This window comes from Meleagris gallopavo, chromosome 1 (genome assembly GCF_905368555.1).
Source record: "Meleagris gallopavo chromosome 1, MGAL_WU_HG_1.1, whole genome shotgun sequence".
NCBI classification, from domain to species: domain Eukaryota; kingdom Metazoa; phylum Chordata; class Aves; order Galliformes; family Phasianidae; genus Meleagris; species Meleagris gallopavo.
The window spans coordinates 67,822,837-67,836,828 of NC_139404.1; the positions used below are offsets into that span (position 1 = coordinate 67,822,837).

Here is a 13,992-nt window from a genome sequence, read left to right on the forward strand (position 1 = left end):
TGTGATCTCCTGCTTATCAACACTGAAAGTTCTTACTTCGAATTCCAAGCATAAATCTGCACAGAAATTACTTCACTACTACATTTTAGTGTTAAAATATCTAATGCCAATGTTTAACATGCTTCTATTGCATTTGATCAAAAAAGGTTTTGTTTTGTTTTTTTTTAAATGGCCACTACTAAACAACATTAAGTGCTTAAATTTGGAGACGATGCTCATGAAACTGTTCTGATAGAAATTTTATTCTGCTTTTAAAGTAAGGGAGGGAAAAGAGATTAATTACAGAGAAATGAGAGTAATTACAATCCATAGCAAGAAGAGTGCAAATGGCTATCTTCAATTTCAATCTTCATGAATCTATCTGAATACATTTAGATATTTTAGGACAATTATTCAGTGACAAAAAGGTGCACACAGTTTTCTATATTTCCATTAAAACATGTCTTTCAACCTCAGCAATCTACCACTAAGCAAAGCCTCCAGTTTTGCAATTAGAGTTCCACGAGTGGCTAGCTGTTGCAGGAGATATGTAATATATATGTACAGTAAAGAATAAATTTCCCCAAGAATTCTGACACAGAAGCACTGTTAAATTTAATTACAAATTTACAAATTTAAAATGATGAAAAGGTTGAACGCAACAAGTTTCACCCATGCTATTTTATAGTCTTCAGATAAGGAACGCGTAACGTTTTTGAACGCCATCCTGATATTACGAAAGGAAATGTAAACAAGTCTCTAATCCCAGCTACTTCATGAAGGAAAAGGAGCATAATAACACAGAGCATTGTACTCTGATTTCCTCAAATGTGTTTCTGAATAAAGAAAGCTCAGATCTCTCAGAGCAAGAAACATAATTAGAAAAGAAACAGACTGCCTACAAGATCTGGAAGTCTTTCCGAAAACATTTCCTGTCCTTCAGAATGTACTGCAAAATCTAAATCTCTCTTACATTTTTAGACATCCTTTAAAACAAGCACTGCTGGAGAACGTGTGAGCTTTTACAGACTTGATAATACGGAGCAAATTGGAGCATATATGCAGCGTCAGAAAAGCAACAAAAGAATTATGATTGTGTACATACAGTTGCCACATATTTAATCAAAAGTATAAGCATCAGAGAATGACGATAACATGGAATGTATTACCAGTGACTTCAAAAACTTCAGGCATTGATTTAAGATAAAGTTTATCTTGTTAATATTTGAGTTTGGAACTACAATGCTGAAGTAAAGCATCTCTAGTTTCTTTAATTTGATAACAAACAAAAAACACTAAGAGCACCATTACTGCAGTTAAGAACTCAAAAACAAGTCTGCTAACAAAACACTGAAGTATCCCTTTTAAAAAAACATCCTCTCGAGTTCTCAAAGGATGTAGATATCATTTTTTTAATCATTTTTTCAGCTATTTTATGTCATCCCTCTGGAGGATGAAAACACATCACCTTTCTCTAACTCTTCTCTAAACATTACTATCTTCAATTTAGGATAGCTTTGATACACAACACCAAGTTGCTTCCTGAATCAACAACACTTCTTGGCAGATTAAGACTCCCTCCTGAAAGCATTATTAGCAACATTTCCTATTAGGATTCCTCTGCAGAAGAAAGGCAAAATTAGTAATACATCTGGAGATGAAATAAAGGTGACCTTGATACAAAAAGAAAGTAGTCACTGAATAACATGAAAAGCCCCAGACTATAAGCGTTATGTTTTCATTTCTTTAAGATGGGTATACTACATACTTTATTCACACACTTACTGTATATTAGTCAAGTCAGTAGCCGTTGGAACGACACAACCATTCCCCAAATTCTCTCTCCAGATTTTCAGACTGATTTCTATATGGACTGTTCCTAAAAACAGAAAAGAAAGTATTGTTAAATAATGAAACCTTCCAGGACTGGCTTTAATCTGGATTTAATTCTTACGCAAACTTTGGAGGTATGCCACAATGACATATTCTGAATACTACCTGCACATTCATCAGGTAACAAGGAAAGATACAGTAAAAAGTACCCTTGAATAGTATCCTTCACTGACATCAAATACAGAATCTAGCCATAACACATTAAAAAATATGTCACTTCCCATTTCTTTTGAGATGCACAAAAGAGAAGCAACATATGGAAGCAATTTGACAGCAGATATTTGGTCACAAAACACTTGTTTTAGATTTTAAATCCTGCAACACTGACTTGCTATAGGAAAAAAAAAAAATCATTTTAAATATCCAGTTCCTGAATTTTAGATCCAGGGCTGTAAGGGACTGAGACTGTAAGACGCTTGTGTTATGCTATTCAGTGTAATACTGAATGGTAGCTTTCTCAACAAGGAAACTGTAAGAATTGCTCCTTTAGGAGACTGAGGGCTGGGTGCTTTGTTGGTTTTTTTTTAATCAAGAATCCACTTCTTTCTTTGTGGGAAAAAAAGAACAATAAAATTGCCTTTCAGTAAATTTTGGCAGGAAACCACCTGAAAAAACTCTCGACTGTGGAGTCAGGATTTTTTCATTTAAGTTATTGTTTGTTGGATTTATTATTATTTAAATTATTTGAAAATTAAATATTATACATTTAAAAGACATAAAATTTTAAAACAAAGTTTTCCATTATTTAAAAATGAGTGATTAAAGTGGAGGAAAAATCCAATTTGAATAGAAGTCTTCCAACTGTCACCTTTTTAGTTCCCGTGACATCATCCATTAATTAACGTGTCCTGTCAAGGTCTTCCAACATGAAAGAAACCTTTCTGTTTAACTCTGCATAAATAAAATCGAGATAAATGTGCCTTTAGGTTTGCTTCTAAGAAGCAAGAAAGGCATAGAAGACCACATCCCTTTAATTTCCAGATTACACTTGGGAAGCATTTAATTCCTAAGAAACCTTTAAAGTGGCTGGACACTTAACAAATAACTCTTTATTCTGTAGAAATAGATAGCAAGCTAAGAATAGTCTTCATAATGAAAACTGATTTCAGCAAAGTCATAATGAAAGTATTTAAAACCTATGTGCCTAATACTTAGCTCATTCTGCAACTCAAAAAACAAATTCAAGCAGAATTTGACAGCAGAGCAGCAAGAATAGTGCAGAGAAATTGAACGAGAGGATTGCAGTGATGCATCCTCTAGCAGAGAAAATGCAGAAGAGCATTTAGAGCTGCACTGAGAAAGTAGCTACAGAGAAAAGTGACGTGGCTACAACTGTTCTAAAATGGCACATGATTTAGAAGCAAACAGAGTACCACAAGAAACACTGCCTCGGATATCAGAGTTTTCTATCTTTTACCTAAAGACAAAAGGTGCCATGGTTCTTATCTGACCACACAACTACCACAAAACGTGGACATTGCTGCACTTACAGACAAAATCCCACAGAAGTACACAAATAAATATGAATAAAATAATCTGCATGTTTCAGACAGCAGTCTGTTTGAAAGCAATCTTTCCAACCATGATTAAACAAACACCCTTACAGTGACAAATGTTACAAAATATCACCTCCATTTGGCCAAAAATACTTTCAAACCAGTCATGAAGCAGAATAGTACATTTTTGCTTGGAAAAAGAAAAAAACTACTCGACTGGTAAGCAAGAAACTTACCTTAAAAGACATGCCTCAGTTCAGTTGCTTTTCCCCAAATATGGAGCTGAGCAGCACAACAGCACAGGGAGCTGCAGTACCTGCACAGCTCTGCCTGACCTCCACTTCCACAAACAAAATTCTCTCTGAGCACATTTCATCATTTCCTGCCGCCTGCTGAAAACCTTGTCGCTCAAGCTAAGGTCATTTTCTTCCACACTGCAGCACTCAAACCGGCACAGGGTTTTCACTCGCCCATTTCCATACTGCAATGAAGTTGAATACTCAGGTAATCTTTAGAAAAGCCCGCCGCTAAGAGATAGTAACAAAAGGTGTTTTTCAAGCGTACAACTGCCTTAGGTGGAGAGCAGCCTTTTCAAACACATCAGTGAAATATGCAGGCATATTTTGCAGACGTGTTGCTTAGGAAGCAGCTGTGTTGCTTCTGTGTTTCATACGCAAAAGCTGTATTTTTCCATCTCCGGAAATATGGGGCTGGGGCTGTAACACTAATTAATGAAATACTGACATGTATTGAATAGAGGCACATCTAAATCCTTAGATTAAGGTGAAACGTGCAGGTCTTCTTGAATCTGAAGATTACATTAAGCAAAGGAGCTATTGTTCTTCACGTCAAGAGAGAACTGACTTAGAGACCTCAATTGAACTGAATTTAGCCCTAAGATTCCAACATATTTCTCTCTAAAGACAGGCTACTGTTTGAAACTAAGTGCATTAAAGACACATCAGCATACTTTGCTTTTTGATATTTTTACAGATAGAAGGTGATGACGCTTGGCAGAATCTAGTAATACTGACTGGGGAGGGGGGAAGCCAATTGCACTGCTAAACCTAGGCCAACCTGTGTACCATACAAGTAACTCCTGTTGCCTTTTTTTTTTTTTTTTAATAAAAAAAGTAAAAAGGAATAGAGAAAGCAAAACCAAAAATAGGACTTCCTCTATAGTCTCAGAAGGGCACCAATGAAGATGATAAAGGAGAAAAGATCTAGTGAAGTAACTCCGTTTCCCAGATAGCAATGCATTCACAGCTGATTTAAAACACTGTAGGGGCACCACACGTCCACACAGAGCTCTTTGGGGTCCTTTAGGATTACTCTTTACTAGACAAAAAATAGCTTTTTACGATAATTACTTGATGCATGTACAGTAGTGGAAACATCCTACATTGTCAGTAATGTTTTGGTAGTATAGCTTATGCTGGATTTTTGAACAGAAGGTACAGAACTGTACCCTAGGACTCCTGCTAATGCAGAAATTAAGTAAGCACCCCCATAACAGCTGACTTAGTTGAGAGTCCTAACAGCTCTACACAGGAGCTTCAATTATTAGCTATGCTTTCTGCAGCCATTACCCTCTCAGCCCTGCCGATAAAAGGCAGAGCAAGTGAGCATATCACATACTTCAGTTCTCAAGATATATGCAAGGGTGGTTTAGAATTTCCCCCCATTCTAGCAACATAGAAACCATTAATTACTGCAGGCAGCCCAAGCAACATTCTCAACTGGGGACAGTCACAAACATTATACATCACTTCAGCAGTGTCATTTTATGTCTGGGACCAATATGGAAATTACAGGCCTCTGCAGAATGTAATTCATAAATGTACAAGCAGAAAAAGCACAGGTATACGTAGCTTTGACTATCCTTCTTTCCAGTAAACTAAGAATAATCTGCTGATTATTCTTTCAGGAACAACACAAAAGGTCCATTCATGTATTTCAGAATCAATGATTGACCGTAACCACACAAATAAACACGTGAGAGTGTTTCATATTTCTGATTCTAAAAGATTAATTCAGATTTTAAACTGAACCTGTCTTCTGAATACCAGTCAGGGTCATTTATATTGTTAGTGTTAAGGTGGGGGAAAAGCTTACTTGCTAGTTAGTTCCATTAAGGTGGCCATTAAAAAGAAAGACTCAAATTCAGTTTAAACAAGATTTTCAGCCCTGCGAATCCAAGGCAAACTTTAGCCAGGACTCCCATGTTTCTAAGCAATTCAATTTTCTGATCCTCCAACAGTAATTACTGCAACACGGACAAAAGATCTTTATTCGCCTGTTAGTAATTTACGCAAAACGGAATTGCTGACCTCGTAGAATTAAACAACCCTCAAAAACGCTTTATTTTTAAAATAAATCTAACATATAAACCTGCTCTTTTATATAAGCAACACTGAAGTCTTACCATGTACTAAACTCATAGGTCTAAGCTACCTGGAAGTACCACTTGTAAGTATCGAGGTCACAGATCTCATTTTACCACCATACACATAATTTGACAAGATAAGCAAGAAGCAAGTTCAGTTGCTTTGTGTGTTTTCATTTCATTCTTTAAAATCACATGCAGTATACAAGCCCATGTTAACTCCGAGGTAATATAAAATCTAAATGTTTCAGTGAACAAAACAAGGCACTGCTTTAAGACAATGTGATTGAGATTAGGCAAACAAGAAGATGGAAGTTTTTCTTTGGTTGTAAACATCTCACTCGTCTCATTAGTAGTTTAGAAAATGTGAAACAGCAGCCAGCCTTCCTTACAATTTCCAGAGATGTGGATTCACTTTAGTAGTCCTTCAACGGCTGCCAAGCATACAAGTCACTCAAATGTACAAACTCAAAACACAAGAATGCGAACAAAACAAATGCTTAGTTTACTCAATCTCAGCCCAGTCTTTTCTGTGCTTGTCCCCCTTTTGAGGAAAAGGAAAGCTTTCAATGACGTATTCAATTAAAGCTTGACTGATGTACATGTAGATCAGCCACCTACCCTACAATCCAAATTGGACTGAGATTCAAGGCAATTGGGACAAAGGCCCCATTAACTACTGTTCTTGCACTTGCCACTACCATTGTGCTTTTTAACTTGTAACAACTGGGCCATCACTATGAGCATGGAAACTGCAGCCTTTAACCTGCATCTTAGTAACGATCAAAAGACAGAAATCAGAGCTAAACAATGGAAAGCGGAATTAATTGCTCTCTCAATATTACCATCTGATAAAACCAATGCTGAAAATTCAAATACCTACAACTACTTCTAAAATACACATGGTCCAGATCCAATCTCCAAAGTGCTGAAGCAAAGTATTAATAAAGACTTGATAATACTCAACTTCCTTTGTTCTTCATGTATACTGCTGAAGAACTTCAGCATTTTAGTGGTTCTACAATAATTCCCAAATACAAAAACAATAGTTACCAAAGATAGAACTACATTTCTGTATGAAGCAGGGTAACCTGAACTAATCAGAACAGAAAAGTCTGCTGCAGCAGAATTAAATTATTTGGGAATTAAAATATCAAACTTGCACACACCAAAAAGGAATGGCTTAAGACAGTTTTTTTTTTTTTTTTTTTAAATTATGGCTTATACACAAATAGAAAAGAGTCAGAAGTTGAAAATTCATTGTGGCCTTCCAATACTTGAAGGGAGCATATAAACAGGAGGGGGAATGGCTGTTTACGAGGGTGGACAGTGAAAGGACAAGGGGGATTGGTCTTAAACTGAGATGAGCGGTTTAGCTTAGATATTACGAGGAAGTTTTTCCACACAGAGGGTGGTGACACACTGGAACAGGTTGCCCAAGGAGGCTGTGGATGCCCCATCCCTGAAGGCATTCAAGACCAGGCTGGATGTGGCTCTGGGCAGCCTGGTCTGGTGGTTGGCGACCCTGAACATAGCAGGGGGGCTGAAACTACATGATCATTGTGGTCCTTTTCAACCCAGGCCGTCCTATGATTCTATGAAAATAATTCTACTCAATGCCACAGTTTTTATGCCATTAGCCTAAAGCTGTGTTCAGCACCGTGGAATTTTCAGCAGTCTTCTAAAGATGCTACGAGTAAAATCTTCAACTTCAGATTTTACTAACTGTAAACTACTAACTGGGTAGCCTCGTGCTTATGAACTCAGCCTACCTGAGCAGATCATATATCATATTTCCTTGTGAAGCTCTGACTTGTCTCCCAAGATCTGAACACACTGTGTGGGAGCTAGGATTGCAACACTGTGCTTATTTCCAAGCAGGGGGCACAAAGGTGGAGCAGTGGCCTAGACAGAGCTGCTCTGTGACGTGACATCACCAAGGGAGAGCTCTACGTCACCAGTCAGACCAACACCTCCGCCTATGTTCCAGAATAGCTCGTGGTTACTGAAATGAGTCACCTGTCTGAATACGATCACTGCTACAAAGTCCTGCCTGCATATGGATCGCTGGTTAAGAGTTTGGGTAGCAAAGGAATAAAAAAAGACAGCTGTAACAGCTGCAAGCTGAAAGCTTCAGTTATGCTGCAGTGCTTTAAAGTTAACAATGAAAATAAGACTTCAATTAGATCAAATGTTCCTCAAAAACAATGTGCTTTGTCAATGAATATTACTTTGCATTTAGCTCTCTTTACCATATGGTCGATGGAAGAGTAAGAGAGCTATATATGAATTAAAAGCATTGCAGGATAAAGCTTTAACAATCAAAGATGAGAAGAAACTGTGATAAAATACATGAGTAACATACATAATGATAACATAATGATCTTTTTCATAGTCACCCTTTTCACTGTCGCGGGTCAAATGAACATGCATGTCAGCAGAAGACTTGTGAAACTTTTCCAGTTCTGGTTCTGAAGACTTAGAACTTTAATGCTACTGTCTGATACACACAGCATTAAAATAAGTAAGCCTACATCTAGAAAACCGCATACAAGCTCTTCATTTCATATTTCTGCACGCTGTTTTTTAATTTTTCATGACTTTTAAATGGTTTTAGAGGAGGGCAAGCATTCTTAGTACTTCACTATGGCTCCCACTTTAAACCAATGGCAATCTGTGGTCTGCCCAAATAGCAAAGCATACCACATCCTGGAGGTTTTAAACTGACCAAAGTCCAGTTAGATCCACAAAGCTCAATGTCAGTAATAAAAATAAATAGCAAAGATGATATCTCTCAATCATTCATCATCAGCTTTCATGGGAAGGTCACAAGTTGCTTGAACCCTTTAAGAGAATTCCTCCAGCTATGATTTTGCTAACACCTGCTGAAAGCTTACCATCACAAATAACATTCACACATCCAAGCAAGCTCCCAGACCACTATTTAAGAGCCATCACCTGCCCTTACTCCTCAATCTTAAGGGTGTAAAGCCCTAAAAAAAAAAAAAAAAGCCAAAAAAACACCACCAAACCCTACAAAATTTCACAGTACATCTTAAAATATACTGGGGGATATATATTTCACATTCTGATTTACTTATTTCAGAGCACGTAAAGATGTCTTTTAGACATATGTCTCATTAAAAAAAAAAAAAAGCAAACCACTAAAAACATTAAAGACATTGTGATCCTAAATGTAAGACTTCTTGTGCATTCGAGTAGGATGAACCCCTGGTACAACTATCTCAAGGGTCCACCACACACTCCTCTAACAAAGTTTCATGATTTGTATTTAACTCGAAGTGCAGATTTCTCTACCTAAAAGAGAAAATAACAGCTATCTCATTGAGGCAAAGTATCTGTACACTCAAAGGAAACACACCCAAAAAAGAAAAACAAAACAACAGTATTGCACTTAAAGTTTTACCACATGTAAAAATCATTAGTAAAAAGCAGGCTGTACTGAAAATTCAAGAGATTAAAAACAAGGACCATCAAGCTCCAACCTCCCCACAATTATTATGAACTTGTAATAACACTTACGACAAAGTTAATCTGAGATTTCCCTTTGACAACCCTTCTGTTGTGACTGTTCCTTCTCCCCACTGGAAATGAGCCTTCATCTCTGACAACTCCAAGTTACGCAGGATCACTGAACTACATTTGTTTTAGAACAGGGCTCAAGTCCAACTCATGTGCCATCAGTCAGAACCCTCTGATCCTTTTCATGGGGTGCTCTCCCACTTCCTGATTCCCCTCTGGACACAGAGCTAGGGCTGCCCCATGGGCACAAACCAGCTTTTAGTGAACCTCATATGGCTGCTGATTGCCCAGCCCTCCTGTTGGCCAAGATTAAATCATAGAATCCCAGAATGGTTTAAATTGGAAGGGAAACATAAGACCTTAGGCTTCCAACCCCCCTGCTGGAGGCTGGAACACCAGGTAGAGAAACCTAGGAAACCAGGTTACTCAAAGACCCCAGCAAGGTCTCTCTCTCTTTGAGGGGCTTAACAGTTCCTCCAGCTTAGTGCTGCCCTCAAACTTAGCATGCACTCCAGCCCTGCAACCAGACACTGCCTCTAGATCAAACCTTGCCATTACAAAGAAAGGAGGTGAGGATGACAACAAACATTCTGATCTTAATTTCTTTCTCTGCCTGTTTCAGTATTTTAGAGGTAGCACTGCTGAGTAGTAGTAGTAGAAATACAGACAATATATTTGGGCTGTACCCAAGTTTGAACCCATGGAGAGGAAAAATAAATCAGGATATGACAAACTCATTTATTTCAATGTATTTGCAAAATATCTTGTCTTAGTCAGCCTAAGATGTAGGATTAAATTGATTTATTGGTGTGGTCATACTCCGCAGATGGCTCAGCACCATGCAGACCTTCATTCAATTTCCCTCTTCCCGGTAGGATGGGGAGAGAATCGGGAGAAAAAGGATAACTTGTGGGTTGAGATAAAACTATTAAGATAAAGAAAACATTAAAGGTTGTGTCTGTGTGTATACATTCAGATAGCTATAAATAATGTATGTAGCAGGAAGTGAATAAGAAATTGCTCACCAGCCTGCAACCGAGGCTCAACACCCCCTTCAGAAGTTCTTCTGTATGATGTCATGTGGCATGGAATATCCCTTTGGTTAATTTACACCAGTTGTCCTAATCCTGTTCCCTCCTATAGAACAGCTTGGATTAGAAGGAACCTCAAAGATCATTAAGTTTCAACTCCCTTGTCACAGGCAGGGCTGCCAAGCATTAGAGCAAGTACTAGACACATTCCCAAAACCCCATCCAATCAGGCCTTAAACACCTCTAGGGACAGCGCATCCACAGTTTTTCTTGGCAACCACTCCCATAGTAAAAAAAAGTTCCCCCAACATCTTATGTAAATGCTCAATCTTTTAGTTTAAAATCATCCTCCCTTATCCTATCACTGTCTACCCTTGTAAAAAGGGAGGATTTCCTTATAATCTCCTTTCAAAAAATTGGAAGGCCACAACAAGGCCTCCCTGTAGCCTTTTCTCTTCCAGACTCAGCAACCCCAGTCCCTTCAGCCTATCTTCACAGGAGATGTACTCCAGCCCTTGGATCACCTTCATAGCCCTCTTCTGGACCTTCTCCAGAAGCTCCACATTTTTCCTGTGTTGGGGGCCCCAGACTTGGATGCAGTACTCCAGCCAGGGCCTCATGAGAGCAGGATAGTGTGGGCAATCCCCTCCCTCACCATGGCAGCTCACCCCCTCTTCTGATGGCACCCAGAATACCATTGGCCTTTTGGGCTGCAAGCACACACTGCTGGCTCGTGTTGAGATTTTCATCAACCAGAATCCCAAGCTTCTTCTCAGCAGGGTTTATCTCAAGGAGTTCTTCTCCCAGTTTGCATACATATCAGGGATTACCTCAACCCAAAGGCAAAACCTTGCACTTTGCTTGGTTTAACCTCATTAGGTACACATGGGCCCGCCTTTTGACTTTTATCAGGTCCCTCTGGATGGCATCCCTCCCTTCAGTTGTATCAACCACACCACTTAGCTTAGTCATCAAACTTGCTAAGGGTGGACTCAATCACATCATCTATATCTCCAATAAAGGCATCAAAGAGTACCAGTCCCAAGACAGAGCCTGGGAGACAGCTCTCGTTACCAGCCTCCATCTGGACACAGAGCCATTCACCACAGTTCAGCTTTGAGAACTGTTTGTAAAAGAAGCTCCAACTACTGACACAAAAAGCTCTCTGAAAGGACTTTAAGCCCCTAATAAAATCAAACTTAGATTGGATTTTATTCTTTTCTGTAGCCAGCTGTTACCACAAAACAACATCACTGCAAAACAGCACTAAACCAAGTGGCAACTCTCACAGTCCAGTAACACAGATTTCAAAAATACTGCAAAAAAAAGTTTTTTCTAAAGGATCTTTGAATTTCTGCATCAAGTTCTCTCTTCTGAGGTGCTGAATAACAATGCCTAGTACTGACTGGAGCAACACAAGAAGGGCTATGTGACACCAGAAGAGTTCCCAAGGCTTTTTCCTTAGGTCTCTTTGATTGCTTGTATTAGAATACACGAACCATATTCCTACAACATTCACTAAAAAAAAGTTTCTACAGATAGCCTTTTCAACCTAAAAATAGTCCAGCAAAGATGACCTTCTGAAAGCATTTATTACCAACTCGCTGCTCTGACTACACGATTGCTATTGTGAAACCATCCCAAATAAGCAAAAGTAACTCACATGGATTCAAGTGGCAGATATGAACTGAAGCACATCACTGTTCTTCTTCCAGTCCCAGGAAAAGGCACAACTCAATAGACACTAGCACCAAGTAATACAAGTAAGATAGACTGAAAGGAGAACAAGCCATACTAACAACCCTGACCCAAAAATATAACCAGCATGCAATGCTAAAGAAAGGATCTTTCAGCTACATGAAAAATTTCTGGCTCAGGGTCAAAGATGGTCAAGTAAAAATCCGTAACTTTCTTCCATAAGATAACACACTGAAAGCTTATCCTAACTCTGAAGATCCCTAAACTCCTCATTTATAGTCCTCTTATCAGGTTATTTCAGTGACACAATACTGCAAGAAATTATTCAATTTCAAAATCTGTTCATTCAGCTTAACACAGACAACCAGTAATTTCCATGAGGTTGTAGATTCTAGGTAAAATTGGAGAAATCCAACATCCCACACTTAAGTGAATTTTCAAGTAGGTAAGTTTCCACTTGCTTCAAAACTTAGTTTTCAGGAGGCTAGCTTAAAAGTGTTAAGTTGTACACTGATACATGCATGCCAAATCACTACTTGCATTGATTTTTTACCCAATTTGATGACTTTTTTTCTCCTAAAAACAGAAAACACTCAAAGAAAGTTGGCCATCTGGGAAGCAAGATTCAAAAATGTCTTTTTAAGTTTATGCAGTTAAATTTTCAGCAACCCTTTTAGTATACAGAGCTACATAAAGCTGCTTAGTATGTGGAACTGGGTGATGATGAAACACACAGAAGTTGCAACTTTCATTCCTTCCTCTTCTAGGACAGAGACTATAGCCAGATTGAGATTTTTCACAGTACTCCCAATTTAAACACATATGCTGACTCTGATGTAAGTGCTTAGGTGCAATATGCTACTCTTCGCACATTCCTGTAATTCTCTTGGGCCAGCACTGCTGCATAACTCAAGAAAGTACCTAAAATTTAATTCATTCTGAACAGTGAATCTAGGTTCTAAACAACAACACAGATTTGTGGAAGACTAATTATTTTAAAACAAGATTAGATACACAATCTCCCATCTAATACACAAAAGAACAGAACAGGCAGCAGCTCACCCTCAACAGCCATGAGACAGCACTCCCTCTTCAGATTCAATGACGGAAACAGCTTTAATGTCACTTGTACTTGAAGAAAAGTCACTACCCTCCACTCTTATTTTTGTTGATGTTCTCAAAAGGACCACATGAAGCCCACATACATTGCCTCATACATAAATCATTTTAAGAAAGAGCAAACACACAAACCCATGAGAGCCACCACAACAAAGCAATTTAGCAATGGCTGAAAGTTTTACATTGCTTATTTCTCCCAGTTTGCAGGTCTAAGTATTGTCCAAACCTGTTTCCCATTGCATTTTAAGCACTGTTTCAGAAGATTTTTGTAACAGTATGACGTAACTTTATTCTCTAACTGCTCACTGCAATAAAAGTTCAGAGATTCACCTGATCCATTATTTTCTGGATAAATTCAAAATACATTTTTAGAGAAGCATGTTTGTAAGATCTTCACCATTAAAGAGCTAACTTTTTCCTACTGAATACACTGATTTCCAGTGAGTATTCCAGCCAAAGTAAATACTTCACACACCTTGAAAGTTAATTTCATAAAAACTTCATAAACTTCCCAGCTGAACTAGTAGCATCACTCACAACTCAGACAATCTCAGACTTAACTTAAAGGATACAATGCTGGTACAGCATTATTCATTTAAAAACGTCGCACATTAACCATACGTACAAAATGTTAAATAAATCTCCTGGAAAGAGTCCAAGGGTGGGCCACAAAGATGATAAAGGGCCTAGAGCACCTCTCTTAAGAGGAAAGGCTGAGCGACCTGGGTCGGTTCAGCCTTGAGAAAAAAAGACTGAGAGGGGATCTTATTAATGTTTATAAATATCTTAAGTGCGGGAGTCAAACAGACATGGCCAACCTCTTTTCAGGGAACAAGGGGAAACTGGA

The 13,992-nt window shown here is 38.4% G+C and overlaps 1 protein-coding gene across 6 annotated transcripts in view; it reads right to left on the bottom strand.

The window, feature by feature from the left end:
- Positions 1 to 13,992, bottom strand: part of PACSIN2 (protein kinase C and casein kinase substrate in neurons 2) — a 62,199-nt gene that overhangs the window by 38,683 nt on the left and 9,524 nt on the right. For 4 of the 6 annotated variants that reach the window (XM_085232408.1, XM_085232398.1, XM_085232355.1 and 1 more), the window contains one exon: positions 1,765 to 1,858. The exons of 1 other annotated variant lie outside the window; for it this stretch is intronic. The gene's annotated coding sequence lies outside the window, so the exon portion shown is untranslated. Of the gene's footprint in view, positions 1 to 1,764; positions 1,859 to 3,604; positions 3,627 to 13,992 lie in introns of those variants that run through there. One more of the 6 variants, XM_010715359.4, reaches the window with a different exon arrangement.